Here is a 22,907-nt window from a genome sequence, read left to right as displayed (position 1 = left end):
TCTTGTGCTCACCAACAAGGAGGGCCTTGTTGAAGCAGTGGTGGTCAATGGCAGCCTTGGCTGCAGTGACCACGAGATGGTGGAGTTCAGGATCTTGTGTGGGAGGAATAGAGTAACTAGCAAGACCAGAACCCTGGACTTCCGCAGGGCCAACTTTGGCCTCCTCAATCAGTTGTTAAGGGAAGTCCCATGGGCCAGGGTGCTAGATGGTAAAGGGGCTCAAGATAGTTGGTCAACATTCAAAGACCACTTCTTGCAAGCTCAGGATCAGAGCATCCCAATGGGTATGAAATCAAGTAAGGGAGCTAGGAGACCAGCATGATTAAACAAGGAACTGCTGGGCAAACTCAAGTGGAAAAAAAGAATCTATGGATCATGGAAGGAGGGGCTGGTCACTTGGGAGGAATATAGGACAGTAGTCAGAGGATGTCAGGAGGCAATTAGGAAAGCTAAGGCCTCCTTGGAACTTAACCTTGCAAGTCAGGCTAAGGATAATAGAAAGGGCTTTTTCAAATACATAGCAAATAAAACTAACACTACAGGCAACATAGGCCCACTCTTGAATGAGGTGGGTGCCCTAGAGAGAGAAGATATAAAGAAGGCAGAGGTACTGAATGCCTTCTTTGCCTCTGTCTTTACTCTTGCGGGCTTTCCCCAGGAGCCCCAGATCCCTATAGCCCCGGAAGAAGTCATGACAAAGGAGGAGTTTGCCTTGGTAGATGAGGATTGGGTTAAGGATCAGATAAGCAATCTGGACATCCATAAATGGATGGGTCCAGATGGAATGCACCCAAGGGTGCTGAGGGAGCTGGCACAGGTCATTGCTAGGCCACTCTCCATCATCTTTGGTAAGTCATGGGTAACAGGAGAGGTGCCTGAGGACTGGAGGATAGCAAATGTCACACCAGTCTACAAGAAGGGCAAGAAGGAGGACCCGGGTAACTATAGACCAGTCAGCCTCACATCCATCCCTGGAAAGGTGGTGGAACAACTTGTTCTTGGCACTATCTCTAGGCACATCAAGGATCAGAGGGTTATTAAGAGCAGTCAACATGGTTGTACCAAGCGTAAGTCATGTTTGACCAACCTTATAGCCTTTTATGAGGAAATAACTAGGTGGATAGATGATGGTAGAGCGGTAGATGTGGTTTATCTCGATTTCAGTAAAGCATTTAACACTGTCTCCCACAGCATTCTTGTAGATAAGCTGATAAAGTATGGGCTTGGTGATCAGGTAGTGAGGTGGATCATAAACTGGTTGAAGGGAAGAAGTCAGAGAGTTGTGGTCAATGGGACAGAATCTAGTTGGAGGTCTGTGACTAGTGGAGTCCCTCAGGGGTCTGTACTGGGACCGGTGTTGTTCAATATCTTCATCAGCAACCTGGATGAGGGAATGGAGTGTGCCCTCAGCAAGTTTGCTGATGACACTAAACTAGGAGGAGTGGGTGACACACTGGAAGGCTGTGCTGCCATTCAATGAGACCTTGACAGGCTGGAGAGTTGGGCGGAGAGAAACTTAATGAAATTTAACAAGGGCAAGTGTAGAGTCTTGCATCTGGGGAAGAACAACGCCATGTGCCAGTACAAGTTGGGGGCTGACCTGCTGGAGAGCAGTGCAGGAGAGAGGGACCTGGGGGTCCTGGTGGACAGGAGGATGACCATGAGCCAGCAATGTGCCCTTGTGGCCAAGAAGGCCAGTGGCATCCTGGGTTGCATTATAAAGGGGGTGGCTAGTAGGTCAAGAGAGGTTCTCCTCCCCCTCTATTCTGCCTTGGTGAGGCCCCATCTGTAATCCTGTGTCCAGTTCTGGGCCCCACAGTTCAAGAAGGACAGGAAAGTGCTTGAAAGAGTCCAGCGCAGAGCCACAAAGATGATTAAGGGAGTGGAACATCTCCCTTATGAGGAAAGGCTGAGGGAGCTGGGTCTCTTTAGCTTGGAGAAAAGGAGACTGAGGGGTGACCTCATCAATGTTTACAAATACATAAAGGGTGAGTGTTAGGACGATGGAGCCAAACTTTTTCAGTGATGACCAGTGATAAGACAAGAGGCAATGGATGCAAACTGGAGCATAGGAGGTTCTATGTGAATATCAGAAAAAACTTCTTTACTGAGAGAGTGACAGAGCACTGGAACAGGCTGCCCAGAGAGGTTGTGGAGTCTCCTTCTCTGGAGACATTCAAAACCCACCTGGATGTATTCCTGTGTGATGTACTCCAGGTGAGCCTGCTCTGGCAGGAGGGTTGGACTAGATGATCTTTCGAGGTCCCTTCCAACCCCTAACATTCTGTGTTTCTGTGATTCTGTGTAATATACATCCTCTGTGTAATGACTTTTTGTGTAGAGCAAGGAACGTGTTACTGAGAATAAAAATACCTGATAGTTAAGATTTGTCACTGTGAAGATAGGGGTTCTGAAAAAATCACTTAGGGTGATAGTTTCAAATTATCTTGCCTTATAGGTAATATTTTCAAAAAACTTTACATGTTTTTAAAAATTAATTTACATATGACAAATTACACAGAAGTTAAAATCTCATTATAATTCAGTAATGCATAATGTCCTCATTTAATTGTATCTTTAAATTGGGTCTTGAGCTTAATAAACTCTTTTGGAAATTTTTCTTTTAATATAAAACAAAATCTAAATACCACATATATTTTGGTATAGGAGGATAATGATTTATACAGAAGATCACATTTGGCCACTTCTGAGGTTTAAAATACATCCATGAGATGCAACATATTGATATCTAGAAAACACAGTATAAACCTGAATGTAAGTATCTGAACTACTTTATGTTTCTTTCATTCATGTATTGCAGGCAGTAATTCCTTACAAAGCAAAGACTTGCCCTGCAATGACTGTGACATGATCTTTAAATTATTGATAAAGTATTTTTAATTAATTATTCATAAAAATGGTAACATTTCAACTTCTATTTGTAGCCTACTGAAATGTTTACAAGTATTTCCTTATCCAGATATTTGAGTGGCATATTCTCAAATGCCAGGTAAGTAATTTTATCTTTACCACATTTTTGTAAAAGTAAGCATGATTCTGCTGGTGTGTTAAAGAGCTCTGAGATTTTGTCTTGTGCTCAGATATCCAGCTATGGTGCTTGGCAAATTTCAAAATGCTGTAAATGAGAAGCGATGCCTCCAGTGTTTTTTCAGGTAAGCTGTTTTCAAAATACTCTAAATAACACTGCAGCTCTTGAGACTTTTCTGCTCAAGTGAAAATAAGAGATTCAGGGATTGGTTCCAGGATTTTTTGCCACTGGTAGAAAACTGCTTGTCTGACAAACTAATATTTCTTGTCCATTTCCCTGGAATTATCAAAGTTAAAATCCCACATAAGACAGAACTCTGCTTATTCATAAAAAAAAACCTTCCCTGTTCATCCATGCAGGCTGGATGAATATCAGTTCTGAACTTCCTTTCACTAGGAAGGAACTGTGGAAAGTTGTTAATGCTTGCATGCCCTTCTTGAGAGACATGCTTCAGACAAATACGAACTGCAGAGCTCTCTGCATGTATAACTGACTTTCTACAGCTGTTGCAAAGCAGATCTCTGTACTGAGTACTCTTTTCCTGTCCTAACATCTACTATCATTGCAAATATTTACTTTTGGGAAAATAACCTCATAAACAACACTGAATTGCAGTAAAATTCAAGGAGACTAAATGCTGACTGAATAAAATATTCTTAGCAGTAGCTGCATGCCAAATATTATGATCTTCATTCATTAGTAAAAGGACTAAACTTGTCTAAATAGAGCCTTGACTAAATAGCTCTAATGACAAAAGGGAGTCTTCCAAACCACATCACCTGACTTGGCTGCAAGGAGGGATCCCAAACTAGACTGTAGGTATAGTACAGAATACTCTACCTAAACTCATTTTCTTCTGTTGTAATTGTGGTTCCTCTAAAGCTTATTAGTGCAGAAGGAATCCTAATGATAATATAATCCTCTTATGCTTGTAGTGTTTTTCTTCTGTAAGAAGTAGGGTAGGACTGTTGCTGTGCTGTCTAATGAGTCATTAAACCCAAAATAGTGAGAAAAAGAGGTCACAGAGGCATAATTTAGGTTTTTGCTTCAACAGTTTAACAGGATTTCTTCCCTGTTCAGATATGACCAAATATTCTTTGAGCATCTTGCTGCTGGAAAAATCAAGGAATTTTGCATCTTATTGTGAAAGTTTAATGGAGAATATATTCCTAAAACAATCTGGTCTTAAGAACACACTACAGCAAATAAAAAAATTTAAGGCAGTGTACCATAAACATTCAGTGATTAGTCATACTTAATAAAGGACTTCAGTTTGTGCTTATATTCTACCAAAGTCAAGTTAAGCATTTACTGTAACTCAATGACACATTTTAATGATTTTTTTTTAAGCTGCAGACAGAACACATGATCAGCACAATGTTTTTAGCTAGATAGACTTATCTTTTTTTTCTCTTCATTTCCTTCATCAATGCTTATTTCACCTCTAGAAAAACAAAATAAAGGTCACTGCTATTCTTACAATTTTTTTATTTATTCTTCATGCATATAAAATGAGCATTATTAAGAACTACAAATATTTTATTAATTTTAAAAACATTCACTATTTTATATCCGATTTTTAAAACTTCGAAGTGGGACATAAATGTCCCTGTACTTGCTAGCCATTTTTTCTCAAAAACACTTCATTACATTTGTTTGTTTTTTAATAGAAAAAGAAGTAAAATTAAAATATTTTGGAGGAATGCATTAATACAATACATGTGTTTTACTAAATCTTTGAGAACAGTAAAAATATCCAAGGTTGTATAGTATCATTTAGTATATTTTTCATGCTAAAATTAATGTTTTATGTGTGAGACTGTGTTATTAGGTTGATGCTTTTGTTGTTGTTGTGGATAGTCATTCACTTCCATACATTTCTGAGATCTGCTCTTTTTAGATAGCCCATGTAGTACCTGTAGTGCTTGACACTTCATTAAACACTTAAAGGCATTTTGAATCACAATCTGTAATCATGTAATTATTTTTAAAATAAGAAAACAACTTGTGAGCATTCCCAACTCCCTAGTCACTGAATAGGTTCTCTATATGTTCCACCCCTACAGTAGGGATGGAGATTATTTGGACCAAATGGTTGATTTTGTAGGAATACACACTTCCACATTTGTTAACAGATTCAGTCTCTTAACTGTAAAAGTCAAACATGAAAACTGACCCATTTGATGCATCAGCTATTTTTAACCTATATATCCAGATTCCTGAGCCACACAGACCTTCATTTTCTCCAGCATTCTCACTTGACCAGAAAGCTAGACTTCAGAGCAACTGTTTTATTAGTGTTACCAACTGCTTGCTACAAATTACATGGCTCTGGGAGAAAAGCAAAAAATGGTGGCTGAATATTAGAAGTGAAATCAGTTATGATGGCCACTTTAGGATTTCTGGTCGTGGAATGAAAGTCATTTCTCCAGTTTCTCTAAGGATATTAAATATTAAAAGTTCATATGATAATTGAAGTCTTTCACCTAATTCTATAAAGTTAGTTGAAGAAACGCCAACTTACATTGGTCTTTTTGCAGCCATGCATTGTAAAAATCAAAGCTCTGTAAAGATTACAATTTTAAAAGAGGTACTAAAAGCTTCTATATCTTTCAGAGAAAAAATTGTTTCTATCATCTTCTCAATTGTACTAAAGAACGTTAACTTGCTTTGTGTCGCTTGAAAATGGGGATGTAGATAAGGAAGGACACGATCTAGTATCGGTCATGCCTGGACCATTCAGTGCATTATGAACCACCCTATTTAAATTCTAGGCCTTTTCTTCTTTGTTTTTATTTTGCTCAGGGTCAGCCATATGTCAGTGAGACATATCTGTTGCATAGGTGTAAGAAACAGCTCATGATAACTACTCTCAGAGAGTGCCAGAATAACATAAATACAATTTTAGGTTTTTTATTGACACAGTAGCAAAGTTTTCCCCTGACATAGACAAAGCAAAAACTGCATATCTCAGTTAAAGTAACTCTACTCACTACTTCAAGATTTGGTTGGCAAACAAATCTTATAGTCTTCACAATGTGAAATTAAACCTTTAAGACCATAAACACAGCTGGGATACTCACCAGACAGCATTTTGCATTCAGTTGCTTGCTAGCTGAAAGTAATTGCAATTCAAACCCTAGAATTTTACTTAAGAGGCTAAATTGCAAAATATGCACAAATATCATATTCAAACACAGCATAAATCTAGAAAATTTACTAAATTAGCTATGGTGGTACAGTACAAGCAGAGACAAGTAGCTAAGGGAGGTCTACCTGGTGACACGAAAAAAATGGGTTTCAGTTGTAATCACTTTGTGACTCTGAAGATGGGTATCATTTGAATGGTAGACATAGAGCCACATTCCCAAAACTCAGAGTGCCTTTCTGTAGATCTTTTATGTACCCACCCAAATACCAGTCACAAGTTGTGGTCCTTTTTATACATAATTTATAAAATAAAGTAAAAAACTCAATTAAAGGAACAATATAAGGTAAAGTGGAGAAAAAAACTACTTGAACCTCTGCACTTCACAACTCTAAAGCCTCAGACTGTTGTTCTATAGAAGTTTTCTGAGTGTTCTGGATGCTACTTATGGGATAATGCTGCTCTCTTTAAAAAGACAGCCTACAAGCTGCGTTGATACTGAGCATGCTCGACATGTGTTTCACAGAACTCTCGGAGAGACATGGATATCATTCTTAGTAGCATTTAAAACCTAATTTTGAAATGAGATTGAATTAAAAAGGCAGCACAGGGGACATACATCATGCAGTGCAGTGATTCCTGAAGCAAGAAGTAGGGCTTGTTAGTTCAGTTAAACTCAGCATCACATATCTGCACTTAGACCATGTTTGGGTTCTGAACTAGGCTGAGTTCTGAGTTGTCCTCCTATGCAGATATGACTGTGGGCAAATAATTAGCAACTTAAGGGAAATGTGCCTCTTAAGTTCAAAATTGCATTTTTCCAAGCCCCCCAGTTCAGCTGCCACCCACTTTTTGAGGTGCTCAGTCTGTAGACAGCCTATTTTTCAATGTTTAAATTCAGCCTGTGCTCTGAGTTCTGCATTAAAAATCTTCTGGCTTCATAGGGACAGGAAGCTTAGCACTTTTCTTAAATCCAAATCCCCTAAAGGTCCAGACCTTAATCATTTCTTCTTTGTCTTCAGGGGGGAAAGTGTCAGCATCTCTTCACATACCTAAGGTAAACCGGTGATAGTCTCCTTTTAAAACACATTGTCAGTCAGAATTTTCTTTTATAAAAAGGCCACCTTCTCTTTCTCCAAAGCACACACTCAGGTTGTGAAAGAGATTAATTAAATTTGGACTGAGATTATTCAGACACACAGAAGCCCCTGGATAAAGCCCTGACTAGCAAATTGTAAACTCTTCTTGAACTTAGGACACTTTGTATGCTTTCTTTGAAGCTACATATTAGAAAAGCAAAAAGTCATGCATCATCTGCAAAGCATGTAACTGAACTCCACATCCCATTAAGGGGGCTTTGAACCTGTCAGATATTTGTATGTATGAATTAGCAATGGATAAGCTACTCCTATAGGTAGACAGGCATTTTTCCATGCTGTGTAGCTCATATTTTAGGAAATAAACTAATTGCTACCAACTACTAGGTTTGCAAGCTATTCAGGCTTCAATTAGCATTAGTATTATTTTCTACAGATTCCACAGTTCATTAGCAAGACTTGACAATCCTGGCAGCTGGTGTTTTTGAGTACCCCTGTGTAGTATTCTTCAGTGATCTTGACAAACCTCTTAAATCACTTAAGTTCAGACTTGGAGAGCATATTGTCCATGCTGGATTTATAACCTGCACTGCCACTGAGGTAGCTAGCTTTCTTGGATAGCTTCTGTCTCTCAAATTCTAAACATCTGCTCCTCAGAAAATCTACGTCATCACCTGGATGTTGGATAAAATTGAAGGTAATCAAGTTAATGAGAACATATATTCCTTCATTTCCCGTATAATATATTGAGAATAATATCTTTTTATATACATATTATCCCTATTACCCATATATATGTATTATATTATATTTATAATGTAATTCCTATAGTAGTGTTAAACCTGCACTCTCTCCTGTGAGTCAGACCCAGTTTTGTTTGTCACTACAGGGTTAGGATTTTTGGACAACTGCCCAGACCCTCATAAGAGTCTTTTCTCTCCATTGTCTTTCCACTATACACTAAGTGTTTATAAGTCACATTAACTAGAATTGACGTAGAACAACCAATTGAGCAAATGACCAGCAGGGAGAACAGAGCCCTATTTATAACTGCTCAGTTTGCTGAGTACATGGATGTTACCATGACTCATGCTAGGGTAATTATGTTGTAGGTTCTGACAGGTGTGATATGGTATTGTTGATTTTGGCAGATATCTCTAGTACTGCTACTCTGGTCTACCTTGAAAAGTTTGATGTCAGCATCCATTACTGGGGCCCTGATACTGACACTTCTCACATTCCCCACTCTTTCTTGAGAAACTCAATTTTAACCTTTTTGCTCAATATTCCAAATAAATGTATTTGTTTATATATTTTGTTTGCATCTTCCCCAGAATGATTATTGATACAAACTTTTTTAGACTACCTTCCTTTATAACTTCTTTTCTGATATCTAAAAGGGACCTGGGGTTTGCCTGAAAAAGAATTGGTATGTTACAGTATCTCCCACCTCCTTATCCCCAAGGGTAAGAGAATAAAATGTGAGCATTATTTTAATGATTCATACCATATCCAAAGTCTTCTTCCATATGAGCCTGTTCAGTCTGAAAGTGTGCAGGCTTTACCTCCCATCTTTCAGCAGGACTTAGTCCTGCAGCCTAATCTGCATAAGCAGGATCACAAACCTTCAAGGTCAAAGATCACTTTTGTCTGGCTTGAACATTTTTCAGGCACGGCGAGCTTGGATTTATGTACAAAAGATGCACATTGACAGACCAGTTCCTATTTACAAAGGAATTTGAGTTACCATTGTGCTTATGTATTGTTTTACAAATTATAGATCAGTCCATGCCATTTTGTGATAAGACCAAATATGCAACAGAATGGAAAACAAGAAAATATGACAGTGACATTAGGGTCCAATTCAAATGCATTCTATAATAGTTCTCCATATTTACTGCAAGTAAAGGCTTTTCTCCTTTTTGTTCACAAGTCTTCACAAATTTATTTCGTCAAGAATTATCTTTACTCATAGTAATTCAGAAACTTTGGGGTGAAATTTTCATTTCTATTAAGCAATATATACTTGTTCTAGTGTCTCAATGTTTCCCCATGAATCTCCTACAATATCTGGGAGCGCTGGTTGCTCCTGGTTATTGCACAGTGCCATTTTCATTCTGTGATGAAACGTCATGCTCTGGTAGTTTAAACACTTCTACTCAACAAAATTTTGCTGACTTGCACATGATGGTAGTGATTTGGACACCAGGCTAGAGCATTTCAAAATGAACTGGTTTGATCAAGATTGGTGTGTAGCACACCATAAAAATCAAGTACTTGAAATGTATCCCTATTTGGCACTAAATCTAAGCAAGAGAAAAGTGTATGCTTTCTAAAGTTTATAACTTGGCTTCTACACAGAGTCATTTCAGGAAAATTCAATTCATTGAATGTCAGGGAAAAACTCCTCCAAATGGGGACAGAAACATGACTGAAATAAAGTCATCCTTCTTACAGGGAAATATTTGAGGAATATTCTTTTTTCTTTGCCAAGTTCTGATATTTGTTGACCTTCAAGTGAGTGTAAAGTTGTCACAGTCATAAAGTTTAGACTCATGGAATTTAAAAAACCCAAGTGTTATAGAATGACCAAATGTATTTTTTGCTCTAAATTATGAACATACACTCTTTAGAACTCTTAGATGAAATCAAACACTGATTTCTTCCCTAGGATTCAAAATGTATCAGGAGTAAGAACATTTATACATGATTAGAAAATAATTATTAGAATAAACACTAGAAACTTTAGCAAAGACAATGAAATTATTCCCCACAGCGCTAGCCAATGCACAAGAAGCTTCTCCTGTCCAGAGAATGTGGTAAGTGACTTAAGTGAAATACTTGCCTTACACAGCAGTCTTTCATAGCATGCTATAACTACTAATCTACCCAGGATCAGAGCCAGAGAGGGATTAACCCATCACAGAAAGACATTCTATTTTTAGACAGCAGGCACAAATGCCAAGTGACTGAACACGCTGAGCTTTGTGCAATATGCCACTGCAGTTTGCTGCTTGATGAAAAAGAATACTATAATTTATCTTAAGCTCGTAATACTGTGTTGATGTATCACACCTGTCAAATTGCTGTTAGCATAGTAAACTGGTAAATTAGATGCATCTTCCAAAACCCTTCTTTGGTGACTTTTGTGGTTTAAAAACACAGCTACAGCTAAACACCAACATTCTTCTGGAATAGGAAGAGCCAGATTCTTCCTACCATCTCAGGAGCTTCCTACATTTATAACAGAGAATCTAGGTCTGATCACTGGTCAAATTATTTATTCCTTTACTAAACTGATGATTGAGACATCGATACAAGTGACTTTACTCCAGAGAAATACACTTCAGTCCTCACACTAGAATTTAGGGCTCTGATCATATTTCTGTGCAAGTGATATGTGTTCACCTTTTTGAGATATTTTCTGTAGCAGTGGTTAGATGTTTCTGTGTAGTCCTCTTTACTACCACTGAAATCACTCTAGATCATAGAGTTGCTGGTCACAAGAGCTTCTGTTTGTAAAGCAGGTTTAAAAATTGAAAAGGTTGTACTTTCCCACAAGTATCCCCCATCCTTCCAATTTAAAGGTTTATTTAAACAGCTGTAGTTTTCCCTTTTGTTCATCAGTATGCCTGATTCAAAACCATGGATTCCAGGATCACAACACATGCTCATGTGCTGTAAGGCTGCAGTCATTTCCTTGGAATACTTCTCACCTGCCTGTGCTAAGGAGTCCGGCGTAACACTGCAGAGGTTCAAAACAGTTATACAGCTGTTGAGGGAAATGTTCATAGTGGGTGAGGAGCAATGTAACTCCAAAATTCTACGTGTGTTACCTTAAAAGCATTTCTGATCAGTATTCCCCTGATGGCCAACAAAGCTAGCTGAGAATAAATGTAACTTTGTGTAGTGCTCAGCAATCCCTTTCAATTTATTCTGGTTGTACTTTGCTATTATTGGTTTTACAACTTAATGAAGGGTGTTCTCTGGCATTTGAGTTATTAATCAAGATCTCTGTCTGATAGAAGTTATCTGAAAGAGGGTGATTATTCAAATAATCTGAAAACTTGAGCTTTCATCTCACTTTGCACATAATCAAAATATGGAAAAAATAGGTCCACTTAATATATTTTAAAATATTTTTTTATAAATTATATTTATTTTCTATAGAATCATTTTTGTGCAGTAGAATAATTAACAGCTATTTCTTATTTTAATTAACCTTCATGAATGAATGTGTGGTACTGTCTTATTTACTGCACACTAATCAGTCTCTGTTCTGAACACTTTCAACTCCTTGTGTAATTCTAGTTGGCCAACATTTGTAGCTCTTCACAAATATTATTGAACTCACCTTTATATCACTGAAGTGAGCTTGTATTCTTATTGCCACATACATAAATACCAGAATTGTTCACTAATTTGAATGCCCAGTTTCAAACACTTCTACAAAGAATTTAGCATCCATTGCCATCATTTGCATACAAACACAGTTTTTTGCTTTTAATTGCAGGTTTAAATGCTCAGCATTTCCAATAAAGTGCTCAGTAAGTCAACTTGAATCTTCAGAAAATAATAATTGCATATGGAACACCAGTCTAAATTTCCTCTACAAACCATGTGACAGAGTCAAGGATAGAAAGAATCCTGTTCTCTAGAACAGGATTTTTAATCTTAGCCATTCCACCCTATATATCTCACAAATTCTCCAACAAATGGAACAGTTATTTCAGAGACAGCAAACTAATTCAGCCACAGTACAGATCTACCCGGTGTACTGAAGTAGGCATGGCTGAGGGGAAAATGGTGTGCGATCATGTCATTTTAGATCAGAACTCCATAGGTTACAAAACTAGAAGGGCCCATCTTGATCATCTAGTCTGACAGCCTCTATAGGAACGGGCCGTGGGAACGGCCCAAAAAGAATTCTCCTTTCACCATGCATAAGTACAAAGGAACAGAATTAAAAATGCACAGGCAACTTTCATTCTGACAGTCCACTATTCTGAATGCCTCTTTTTGCATTGTAGATCTTTTTCAAGAGAGGAAGAAGGGCATACTCTTTCATGCTTAATTCCTAGTTGCTGTTTTTCCAAAGCAATCAGAACTTCTATCAGAATAATCTATAAATACCCTCCTGATCCAATTTGCTTCCCTCTAGGGTGTGTAAATGACTGGCTTTGCAGTGTGTCGATGAGGTGACCATGTTGTCCTACTACCATAGATGCCAAGGGAGGGAGGTGATGGAAGCACTTCCACCATAGAAGAAGATGAAGGCAGTTAAGGAGACTGGAGTGGGATATGAGGCCATGTTTACAGCTGAGGAAGAGGGAGCTGAGACAGAAGCAGAGAGGGGGATTTATTACACCTTATTCTCTGCATGCCATAGCCACTGTGACCTCAGTCAGTGGCATTTATTCCTTGGAACAATGCCCACCTCCATAACTATCTTGTTATTTTATTTACTTATAGACCAAGACCTGTTTCTAAGTCATTTACCCATTTTAGTGGCAAACACCCACAGCGCTGTGTCATTTACAAGTGCCATGTCTCAGTCAGCTACACCTAAGAATGTATCTGATAGACAGATTGTTTCCCTGTTGATAGTTTGTAACTAATGACCAGTAAAACTTGGCAGTCTCTCCATGTGTATTAAATATCAAAACTCTGTGTCAGTGTCAGAATACGATGGATTGAGCACTCAGCAAACAGCAGAACAATTGCCTTCGGCTTTGTGCACCGGGGTAGATCTGCTGAGGTTCCTGCAACGGATGGCAATGCTTGGGGAATGCAGGAAGGAGCAGAGCACCTGCCTCTGCTGCCTTCCTGCTCTGTCACCTCTCTCCCTGCCCCAAGGACCATCTGTACGTCACACAAAGTGTGCACTGAACCCCAGGTTTGGTCAGTTACACAACCCTCTTCCTATACTCCTGGAGGGACTTGTTGCCAAAGGCAGTGTTTTTACCTCTAGGTGTATGACTTCTATAAAGTCATGCATAGAAAGTATGTTACCAATATTAAAAATTGCAATTGTGGGCCAAATCCTGCTCTTGGGCATACTTGAATTAAGCTGGAATTGAATAGTTGGGCATTTTTCAGATCTGAGAATGTCTGTAATCTCTTTTCCTCATCCAAATGTCTCATTTTTTAATCAAATCAGCCAAGAAATTTGATCCCACATTGGTAGATGTGATTTGCAAAATCAAATGGAAATGGTCAGCATAAACCCCACAGTATTTCCAGTATCATTTTACCCACAGTCATCTTGAAGTAAATACTGTGAAAGTATAAGTGCTGTGTTTGGGGGATGGGCTAAAGCCCTGCTTGAATGTTTCATACCTAAGAAGGAAAGAGCCTTCTTATTGCTGCTATTAATCTGACAGCAGAGCTGGAGGGACCAATTCAAATTTAAGAGCTAAATTTAATCTGAAATGATCGATACCCTGGAACTTGCCATGTCCCAAAAGATTAAGCCAAATAGCAGCATCATATATTCTGAGCATCTTGCAAACCACTGTATAGTTACTAATTTTATTGGGGAGAGCATATTTCCTCCTCCTTACCCATTTCCAGTGGATAAGCCCATGGTAGTATATTACATGTTCAGAGAATCAATGCTTAGCAGCACACAGGAAGATCTTCAGATTGAACCAAAATATATTTTACATCTCTACCGTATGAGAAAACATTTATTTTTTAATTACGATATATAATGTCTTTATCATCAGTAGGAGAATTTTTAAAGCTAATATTTGTTCCTGCCTTACAAATCCTCTAATGGCAGAGTGTGCATGCACCTGTGCACTACAACCTTGGTGAGCCATCCATCTACATACAGCTTAATTTAAGACTAGGTTCCTGGCTATTTTCCAGTCATCATTTTAACATGCATCTAAAAGTCACTGTGTCACTGGTGCTAACAGCTCATCTTAGTACAATACTAAAAAATAATCTTTGGATTCTGAGCTATGTGATGACTAGTTTAGATGAAGACTTTTCTAGGGGTTAGACTAATTATTTTTTTTTTCTATGTTACAGGTTTTTTTTGCAACCCTGAATTCTTCCTGTATGGTACCTGGTATGGAATGACTAAATTATGTAAGGAAGGACTGATTTTTTTGTATTTGTGGTCTGCTAAAGCTAGAAGCTAAGAAAAAGCTCGCTACTACAATATTCCATTACTTTACTACACTTTTGGCCCCATAGAATAAAATAATTTGTACAAGTGTTGATATTTTTTTCATGCTTTCTTATCAGGACACTTGCCTTGCCTCAGGTCTTGCTCTAGATACTCCTTTTCAACATAACTTCATTCAATTCAGATAAAAACTGTTGTATCCCATGTGTAAACACAGCATGAATGTCTGTTAAAAAAACTCAGAGGATGAAGCAGTAAAGCTCAAATTTAGCTATCAGATTTAGTAATTAAATAATGGAATAGAAATACGGCAACATTCTGTGCAGTACAGACTGAGTTTTAATACATTCACAGAAAATTTAGATTATAAAGGGACAGGGGCTGTGATGCTGATATTGTATACAGAGCCATTCACCCTCAGAAGAGTCACACATCATGAGTTATTACAACCTGCTGACCTATAATTCCTTTTATTGCTCAGCTAGAAACAGAGGGCCAGATATTGGCTCAGATAAAACAACACTGGCATTAGTGGTATTTAAAGACAGGTATGGATGAAAAGGGGTAGTTTTATCAGTGTACTTTTCTGAATCAGAGCCACAGGTATACACCCTTGTCCTCTTGAAATCAAAGATTTAATGTGACTTCTGTGCAAGAAAAATAAGTATGCATCCTGAACAGAGATAAAGGAAAATGTCCTCCACTGAATTCAACTAAATTTCAGCACTTTCAGAATATTGGAAACTTTAAAACTTTGAGAGTGAGTGTACCTATATTTATATTCACCTATCTAAAACGTGTTCATTAAGTGGCACCTGCAAAATACCTGCACTTATCTCTAGCCACACAGTAGTCTGACTCTACACTGAAAGCGAAGTAGACTAAATATGTCTAAATACACCTACAGTGTAAGCAAATAAAATGTACAGTTAAATTCCTTTAAAGGTAGGTTCAGAATATCATAACATCTTAATGTCAATCTGCATTGGAAGAAGCAATTTTAGTATGGAAACAATGTTGAATGTGGGGACAGAAAGCTGAGCCCCAGCCCTGTTTTTTACTTTACTTAACATCCAGTTGCTGGACCAACTGCAGTAGCAACTGCTTGGCTTTGAGCCCTCTTTCGCTTCTCTTTGTTTCAATATGACTGACATGGCACTCTGTTAAAAGTTATTCCTCTAGGAATAGCTGGTTTGGAGACCTCATAGAAATCTTTAAAAACACCTTAAAAATAGAGATGGAAACTGTAGTACTGAGTTCAGACAACACAAAAATGCTCACATTTTCTTTGAAACTGGCCTCTGTATATACTGGTCTATTTATATAAAGAGTGTCCAATTCTGAACACTGTCACCCATTACAAATAGAAGTTTTTAAAGTGTTCTATAGAGCAAGAAAACATTTCTGCTCTGCTTTGCAGCTGGCATTACCACTATGCTGCCCAGTAATGTGTCCAGCAAGAGCTGAATTCTCCTTTCTGATTTACAAATGAACAAGTCCTTCTACTTCAAGACGTCACTTTGCTATCCCACTTTTAGTCTGAGAGTGCATAACATTCATTAATCAGAGCATCCAGTTTCCAGCCTATTCTGCTTCATTTAAAGTAAACACCAGAATTTTCTTAGTGTGCAATGTCATAGTGAAATTTGTCCTGGTCCTGCTCAGCTGCTAATATCTCAAAAACATCCTTGCTTGGCTTTTTATATTTGCAGCACAGATGAGAGCAAAGAGACAAGTACACAGCAAGTGACCTCATTCTGCAGCATCTCACAAAAACTTAACAGCAATATAAATCCAGACTGTCTTCCTGCTGCAGTTCTGAGGGATATACTCTGCCTTTCTGATTCGTGACCCATCACTGAGTTTTCAATAGAGTACCATTCTGTACTTGGTCTGGTGTATAGTTAATAAACACCTGGTTCCCTAATCTGACTGAATGCCTCTATTTCTGTAAATCTGTATTTCTACATCACATAATGCACAACTGTTCAGGGATACTATGGTTTATCCCACAAAGAAGCAAAGTCCATTAGCTCACACAGAGTGCCCGACTAGTATTCAGTCAGCTGACAGAGCTACACTCTGCCATATAAACATAACCTGATCAAATGATCAAATATCATTCTGTTGCCATCAATGGCAAAAAGCATGCTAGCAAACCAAATAAGGCCAGGATGTCACCATAAATATATTTCAGCCATTTAGGTGGGAGGAAGCATGCAAAGTCCTTTTTAAAGTAAAAATCACAATGTCATGGTGATACTTAATGATTTTTCAGGTTCAGGAAGAGAACTCTAACACTTAGGACTCTCAGATACACCATAAAGAGATGCAAGCATAAGCATAAAGCTTTAAGGAAGTGTTAACTAGCACGAGTCAGTATTTTGCATGTAGGAGAGTTCCCTATTGAACATTTAAATACAGGAATTTAGTTCCCTAAATATAAATAGTGTCTGTTGAAAAACTTGGTTAATAACAATATTAGTCTGGAAAAGTATTTGAAATCAAAGTACTTCTTCTTGCTGTCTGTGGTGTGTCACTCAATGCACTTAGCCCCACACGGAACTGGAAGTCTGTTTCCATGAGGAATGCAGAAAGCCTTCTGCAATTTTCATCTGTGTCTGCCAGAAAATTCTGACTGAGAGATTTAATGGCTGATGGTTCCGCATATGTTTCTGTCAATGTGATCCTTGACTCCAACTGTGTCCTACAGAGAAATGTTCGAACACATGAGAGCTACAGCTGAGCCGCACAACGACAAAGGCAAAGCTGACACTGATCAGGTTTTAGAACAGAGACAATACCTTAATTCATAATCTAGAATAGAAAATGTACTGCTTGAATACAATGTCATGATTCATAGCTGGATTGCCATCATGTATGTTTTTACATAAAGCAGCAGGTAAATTTGATAGGTGTCTCTTAATTATTGCCTGTTCATTCTAAGGATTCTATTGCATGAATTCAAAATTTGAAATCTTGTACAACGTAGTTTATTGTGTTGCTGGTTTATTTGCCATACCTTTCAGCCAAAATTGCTCTGTTTTTCTGTATATAGAGAATTCTCTTCTCATGTGTAGTTAAGCACACATTAAGGATTACCTACAATATTCCTTAAGGCTCTAAGAGAGAGACACATCACATTCCTTGTGTTTAGTCATTCATTTCAAAGGTGTGGGCTTACAAACTGAGACAAATTGGTAGTTTAATAAACTGTTCAATAAAGCCTAGCTAGTCTGAGTCAAAATCAGAGAAGCTCAACAATTTGGGCTGAGATTTTGTTTGTGTTTCAAATCAAAACCTGGGTCATAAACTCCCAATAAATAAATCCAGTTGTCATGCCATTCTAATCTCCCTGCCTACTGATAATGAAGAGAGAAGTGTCTTCTTGGGCAGAGCAGGTGTTAGGAAAAAAGTAGCCAATCTGAGCCCCAAGCCCAGTACTTGAGTGCATCCCCCTGGGTTAAGTTACAAAGAAATTCAAATTATTTAGAGTGTGGGTGAAAAGAGGGAGAGGCCCATGCCTTTCTTTCTCCTTCGGCTCATCATGAGTCTAACACTGGCCCTTGTCTTTGAATATGATTATCACTAAACCTGACTAAACAGCAACTACAGGATACTCATGACGACAGCAGCTGCAAAGTTGTTAAAAATATACAAAATTTCATTGAGTGGGTGGAAAGATTGCTCTTGCTGAACAGAGACAGAAATCCTAGCAGCCCAATATTTTTGGCCACAGCTTGCTATATTTTGACACATAGTCTAGGAGCCCCAATCTGTGTTGTCCTTGTTATCCTTGTTGAAGATATTTTAAATGCATTCATTTAAAATAAAATTGTGAGGCCATATTTTAAATTTTTTTTCCCTCTTCAACATGGCTCTCATGTTCAGAGATGAGAAAAGAGAAATTATTTTTCCACCTGCTACCAGTACACTAGGCAAAGCTGCCTGGGGGAAGCTAAAACAAAAAAGCATTCCACTACTCAGCTTGGAATCCAGTGGATTGCTTACCAGAGCCAAGTTTTGCAGCTTTCAGCTGCTCCTGTGGGTTTGTGTGGCAAAGTGCACAGAAAATGCCATGCCAACCATTCCGTCAGAGCAGATGGGGAGAGGCATATTTACAAACCATCACAGAAACTGTTATATGTATTTAAATCTTCTTTACAAAAACAATTTGGTTTTAAGCCATTAATTGAACAGCTATGAAGCCAAACCTCTGCTCAGCAGTACATGACTACACATTCAAGTTTTTGCTTTGTCTCCTAGATTGAGTTGGACAATGAATGGCAGTGACCACAACATGTTCATACTGTAATTGTGACTTCTAAAAGCCTCTCTGACACCTATAATTGTCTAAGATTTTATGGTTCTTTATTTCTGAAAAGAAGGTTGCAAATTACAATAAATGCAGGACATAATACCCAAAAGTGGAAATTTTTTGGCTTGCCCTAACTTTTACCATAGTGATCTAAGTTAACTACAGAAATGTACTCAAACCAAACATAGAGATATACCAGGAATAAGTATGATGACTGAAAAATATACTTCACTTTCTAGCCAGATATCCAAGTCTTTACCCTAAACTTGAAGCAGGTGTGAGTTCCTTTGTCTCTCTGAAGGCACCTAAAACAATTTTTAAAAAATATATCTTAAGCCTTAAATCACCCCTTCTATAGTTAAAAGCAGACAATACTTGAAAATACTTCTGCATTTGACAGCCATTTTCCCTTAAGAGAAAGCCTAGGGGAATGACTGTACATTTTCTTGTACATGTAGTGAAGAAACATTAAATAAGTAGCCCTGTGTCCTCTCAAAATCACTGTTGCCCTCTGCAACTATCCTCCATCACAAATTTAATACATAGATTATGTCAAATTTCAGACCACACAAAGGCAACCCAGTTCTGTAGTTTCATAGTTGCCAGGGTTGGTGGCTGCAGGAGGCATCTCTGCAGAATGAATGGGTACTGTGGTGCTTGTCTGGATGGAGTATCCTGCACCACTGTTGTATTTTCACTTTCAGCTGAAATCCCTGAAACAGTCTGATACAGCAACAGACTTCATTCCCTCTTATTCAGCATGGTATAAAACCCTAGGTCCCACTCCTGGCAAGGACTCCTTGCTGCTACACTATTTTAACTATTACCAATAACAATGTTATTAATAAATTGCAGCTATTCTTTTGTATGATGTTATGCAGTATTTGCTCCACTGATTGTTTTTGGTATTTCTGTCATCCCTATGTTTGGCTTTAGTTAGAGGAAATTTCCCATTGAATTAATAAAAAAAACTTCAATTCTCCTGGCTTTTTTGTAAACCAGATTGAACTCCTTCCTTGTATCAGTTATTTGCAGTTTCATTCATTCATTCCACAGCCTGCCCACTTTACACTGTAAAACTTCTTGATGCTTCTTAAAGATTCACTTTAAAGCAATAAATAAAAATAGCTTAAGACACCATCTTGTGTCCTCAAGAAAGAGTGTCATTTGTTTACAGCTAAGAATCATGACAGCAGCTGCAAGCAGTCCAGGATCACACTAATTATTATGCTGTGGAATCATAGGAATGTTTTCTCTATTTGTAGCTGTGGATATGTTAGAGCTATCAGTCAGAATGAAAATGTCTGCCTGAAAACTCTGATGAGTGAAATAGACACTGAAACGAAAAAAGTGACTCCTGAAATTGTAAGAGAAACTGTGATAGAAGCAAGTTACAGAAATAATTTATTTCTTATGAAATAAAATTTAAAAGCAGGAAGACAATTTGCCCCAGGCGCGGTAGATCAGCAAAAGTACTGTTTCCGGTAGATTTTTAACCTTTATCGCTGCTGCTTATCTTATTATAGAAATTACAGCTCCTTCTGTCTCCCTTTGAAATCTCCACTGGGAGAGAGACAGCATGAACTGTGATTTGTTAGCAGATGCATTTGCACTGATTGGCCATGGAATTATTCTTGAATGGATAGTAAGGTAGATGAGCTCATCTCCAGTGAGAGCTCTTATTCAGTCTTCTCTTCTGTTAATTTTCTCAAAACTTCTAGGAACTTAATTTTCTTTGAGATTTACTTACTTTTCAGACTTATTTGAAATTACTCTTAGGGTTCAAAAACTGTTGGTGAGGAATAGGTAGCTCAATAGACAGACTGCTTGACTTCATACGTCTATTGTCTTTAGGAAACCAGGCCAATACATATTACTTTTTTCTTGGCCGGTTACAGCACTGTTAAACTGAAATGGTTCAGGAGTTAAACTTTCCAAGAACCATTTCCAGTAGTCACCTAGCATGCAGAAACTGCATTTTGAAGAGTACAGACATAACAACCAGTCTAAGGAATTTAATTTATTCATATAAGCAAAGACAGAAAATACCAGAACTTCAATGGGAAACTAAAGAAGCAGAAATCATTTGTCTGAGTACAATAGAAGAGAATAAAATAAAGTTGAATAATACAGAAAATAGAAGCAGGTGGTGCCCTGGGCACTAGTAGGACTGAAGGCCTCTCATCTTCCACCAAAGAAGTGAGGGTGACTCAGTTTCTGATTTTCCAACAAGAGCAGAGGACATGCACAAGCTGGATTGACTGATGGTACAGCCAAGCATAACTCATTCCTCTTTTTAAGGAAATGGCACGTTGCTCCTCTGATACAGCTTGACATTAATCTTTTTTTTTTTTTTCCAGTCAGCATGACCTCTGCCTCTGTTGTAAAAGTTCTGCCATGATCTAGAGGAAGATAAATCTATTTTAAATCATAGTCATCGCCCAGAAGAAACCAAGGTTGTGCACTGACTATTCAAAGTAGTTAACGCTGTGTAAGGTTGAGATACACCTTGTGTCAACTCCGTTTCATTATCTTTCCTCAAAAGATACCAGAAATGTACTTCAATGCCAAAATTTGGTCAACTATAGGAGGCAGTAATTTGATTGATGTAAGTAGCGAAATAATGTACTCAGGCTCAAAAGTAATTCTAGGAGCAAATTAGCATATGGAGTGGAGACAGTTCTAGAAATGAGTGTTGAAAGAGATGGAATCCATATGTCTACTGATGAAAGACAGACTGAAGCCAAGAAAGTATAGGACTTCAAAGACTGAGGTGAAGACATAGAAACTGGAGGAAGGAGAAGATGAAATAGCAGGGAAGCATGAGGGGTAGTCTAAAAGATTTCAAATTAGTGTGACATGAAGATGAGTTTAGTGTCAAGGAGCTGGAGACACTTAAAGAGAGAGGGGCAAGTCTTACGTATCATGCAATTTGTAGCACAGGGGACTGAGTTTTGGACAAAGACTATGACAGGAATGGAAAGAGCATAAATTGTGAAAAATTATTGTTGACATTGTTTTGCACCAAAAATATTTTATTTGAACCATGCTTTACTTGCATACGGACAGATATGTGTGTATAATTCTTAATAGAATAAATACAGTTGTATTGCCCCAAATAAACCCTTGTTAACATAAATACATGAACTTTACAAGATACACAGAGCATGAATGCAAAATTTACACTTCCCAAATATGTCATCTCATCTTCCAGCAGTCTGCAATTTAAAGGTGTTCTACACCAGAGGCTAGACCAAGATTCTTTTATTTTAAATCCCAACAACTTTGTTTCCATAAATCTGTCAAATTATGTTTTTTTCACTTAGGGTATAAAAAAAATTCTTAGCGAAAGGATCTACAATTTTAATGTATAACAAATTACTTAATGTGATTAGTTAAAATACATTTCTTTTTCATGTAGTTCCTTTGACGTGTTGTCAATGTTAATAAACAATCAATTTCAATCAAATAAAAAAGTTTTTAAAAAATTTCCTTTCATGATATTATGTCAGTGTTTCCTTTATTATTACACTTACTGCTCTTAAGTTTTTGCTGGCTGAACTGGAGGAACTTTTTCATTTTCAATATCTTTCATGGCTTGGGGAAACAAGAATATTTTTTTCTTGTTTTCAGAAGTACTTTGTTTCAGTATAGAGAAAAGTCCATTCTGAGAATCAAATATTCTAGACATGGAAAATATTTACAAAAAAAGAAAACAGAACATCATCAAATGTTTATAATATTCCTTTTTACATCTGTGTACATCAACAGTTATCAACTGTGATAACTTAGAAATGAGAAGAGCACAATACTATGGAAGACAAAGAGGTGTTGGGAGCACATTCTCCTGCATACATGGAATTCCTATCTATGATGGAGAGGAAGAATATGAGGGGAAAAAAAAATAAAAAAAAATAAAGGCAGTAGCTTCTTAAAGGATGCCCAAGAGATAGCTGCAGCTATAAAAACAGATGGAGGGCAGAATGTGAGAGCCAATTGCTTTGAAAAGGAAATTTATAAGCTGTGAACAGAAGGGTCGATCAAGGATATGCTGACTGTAAATAACCAAATCTAATCAAAAGACTTCACCTCAGTTCCAGTAAGTCACAGAAATATGTTTAGGTACAGAACAATGAAGAAGAAACAGAAAGAAGTTG

This window comes from Apus apus, chromosome 5 (genome assembly GCF_020740795.1).
Source record: "Apus apus isolate bApuApu2 chromosome 5, bApuApu2.pri.cur, whole genome shotgun sequence".
Taxonomy (NCBI): Eukaryota; Metazoa; Chordata; class Aves; order Apodiformes; family Apodidae; genus Apus; species Apus apus.
Note: the sequence above shows the minus strand (reverse complement) of the source record.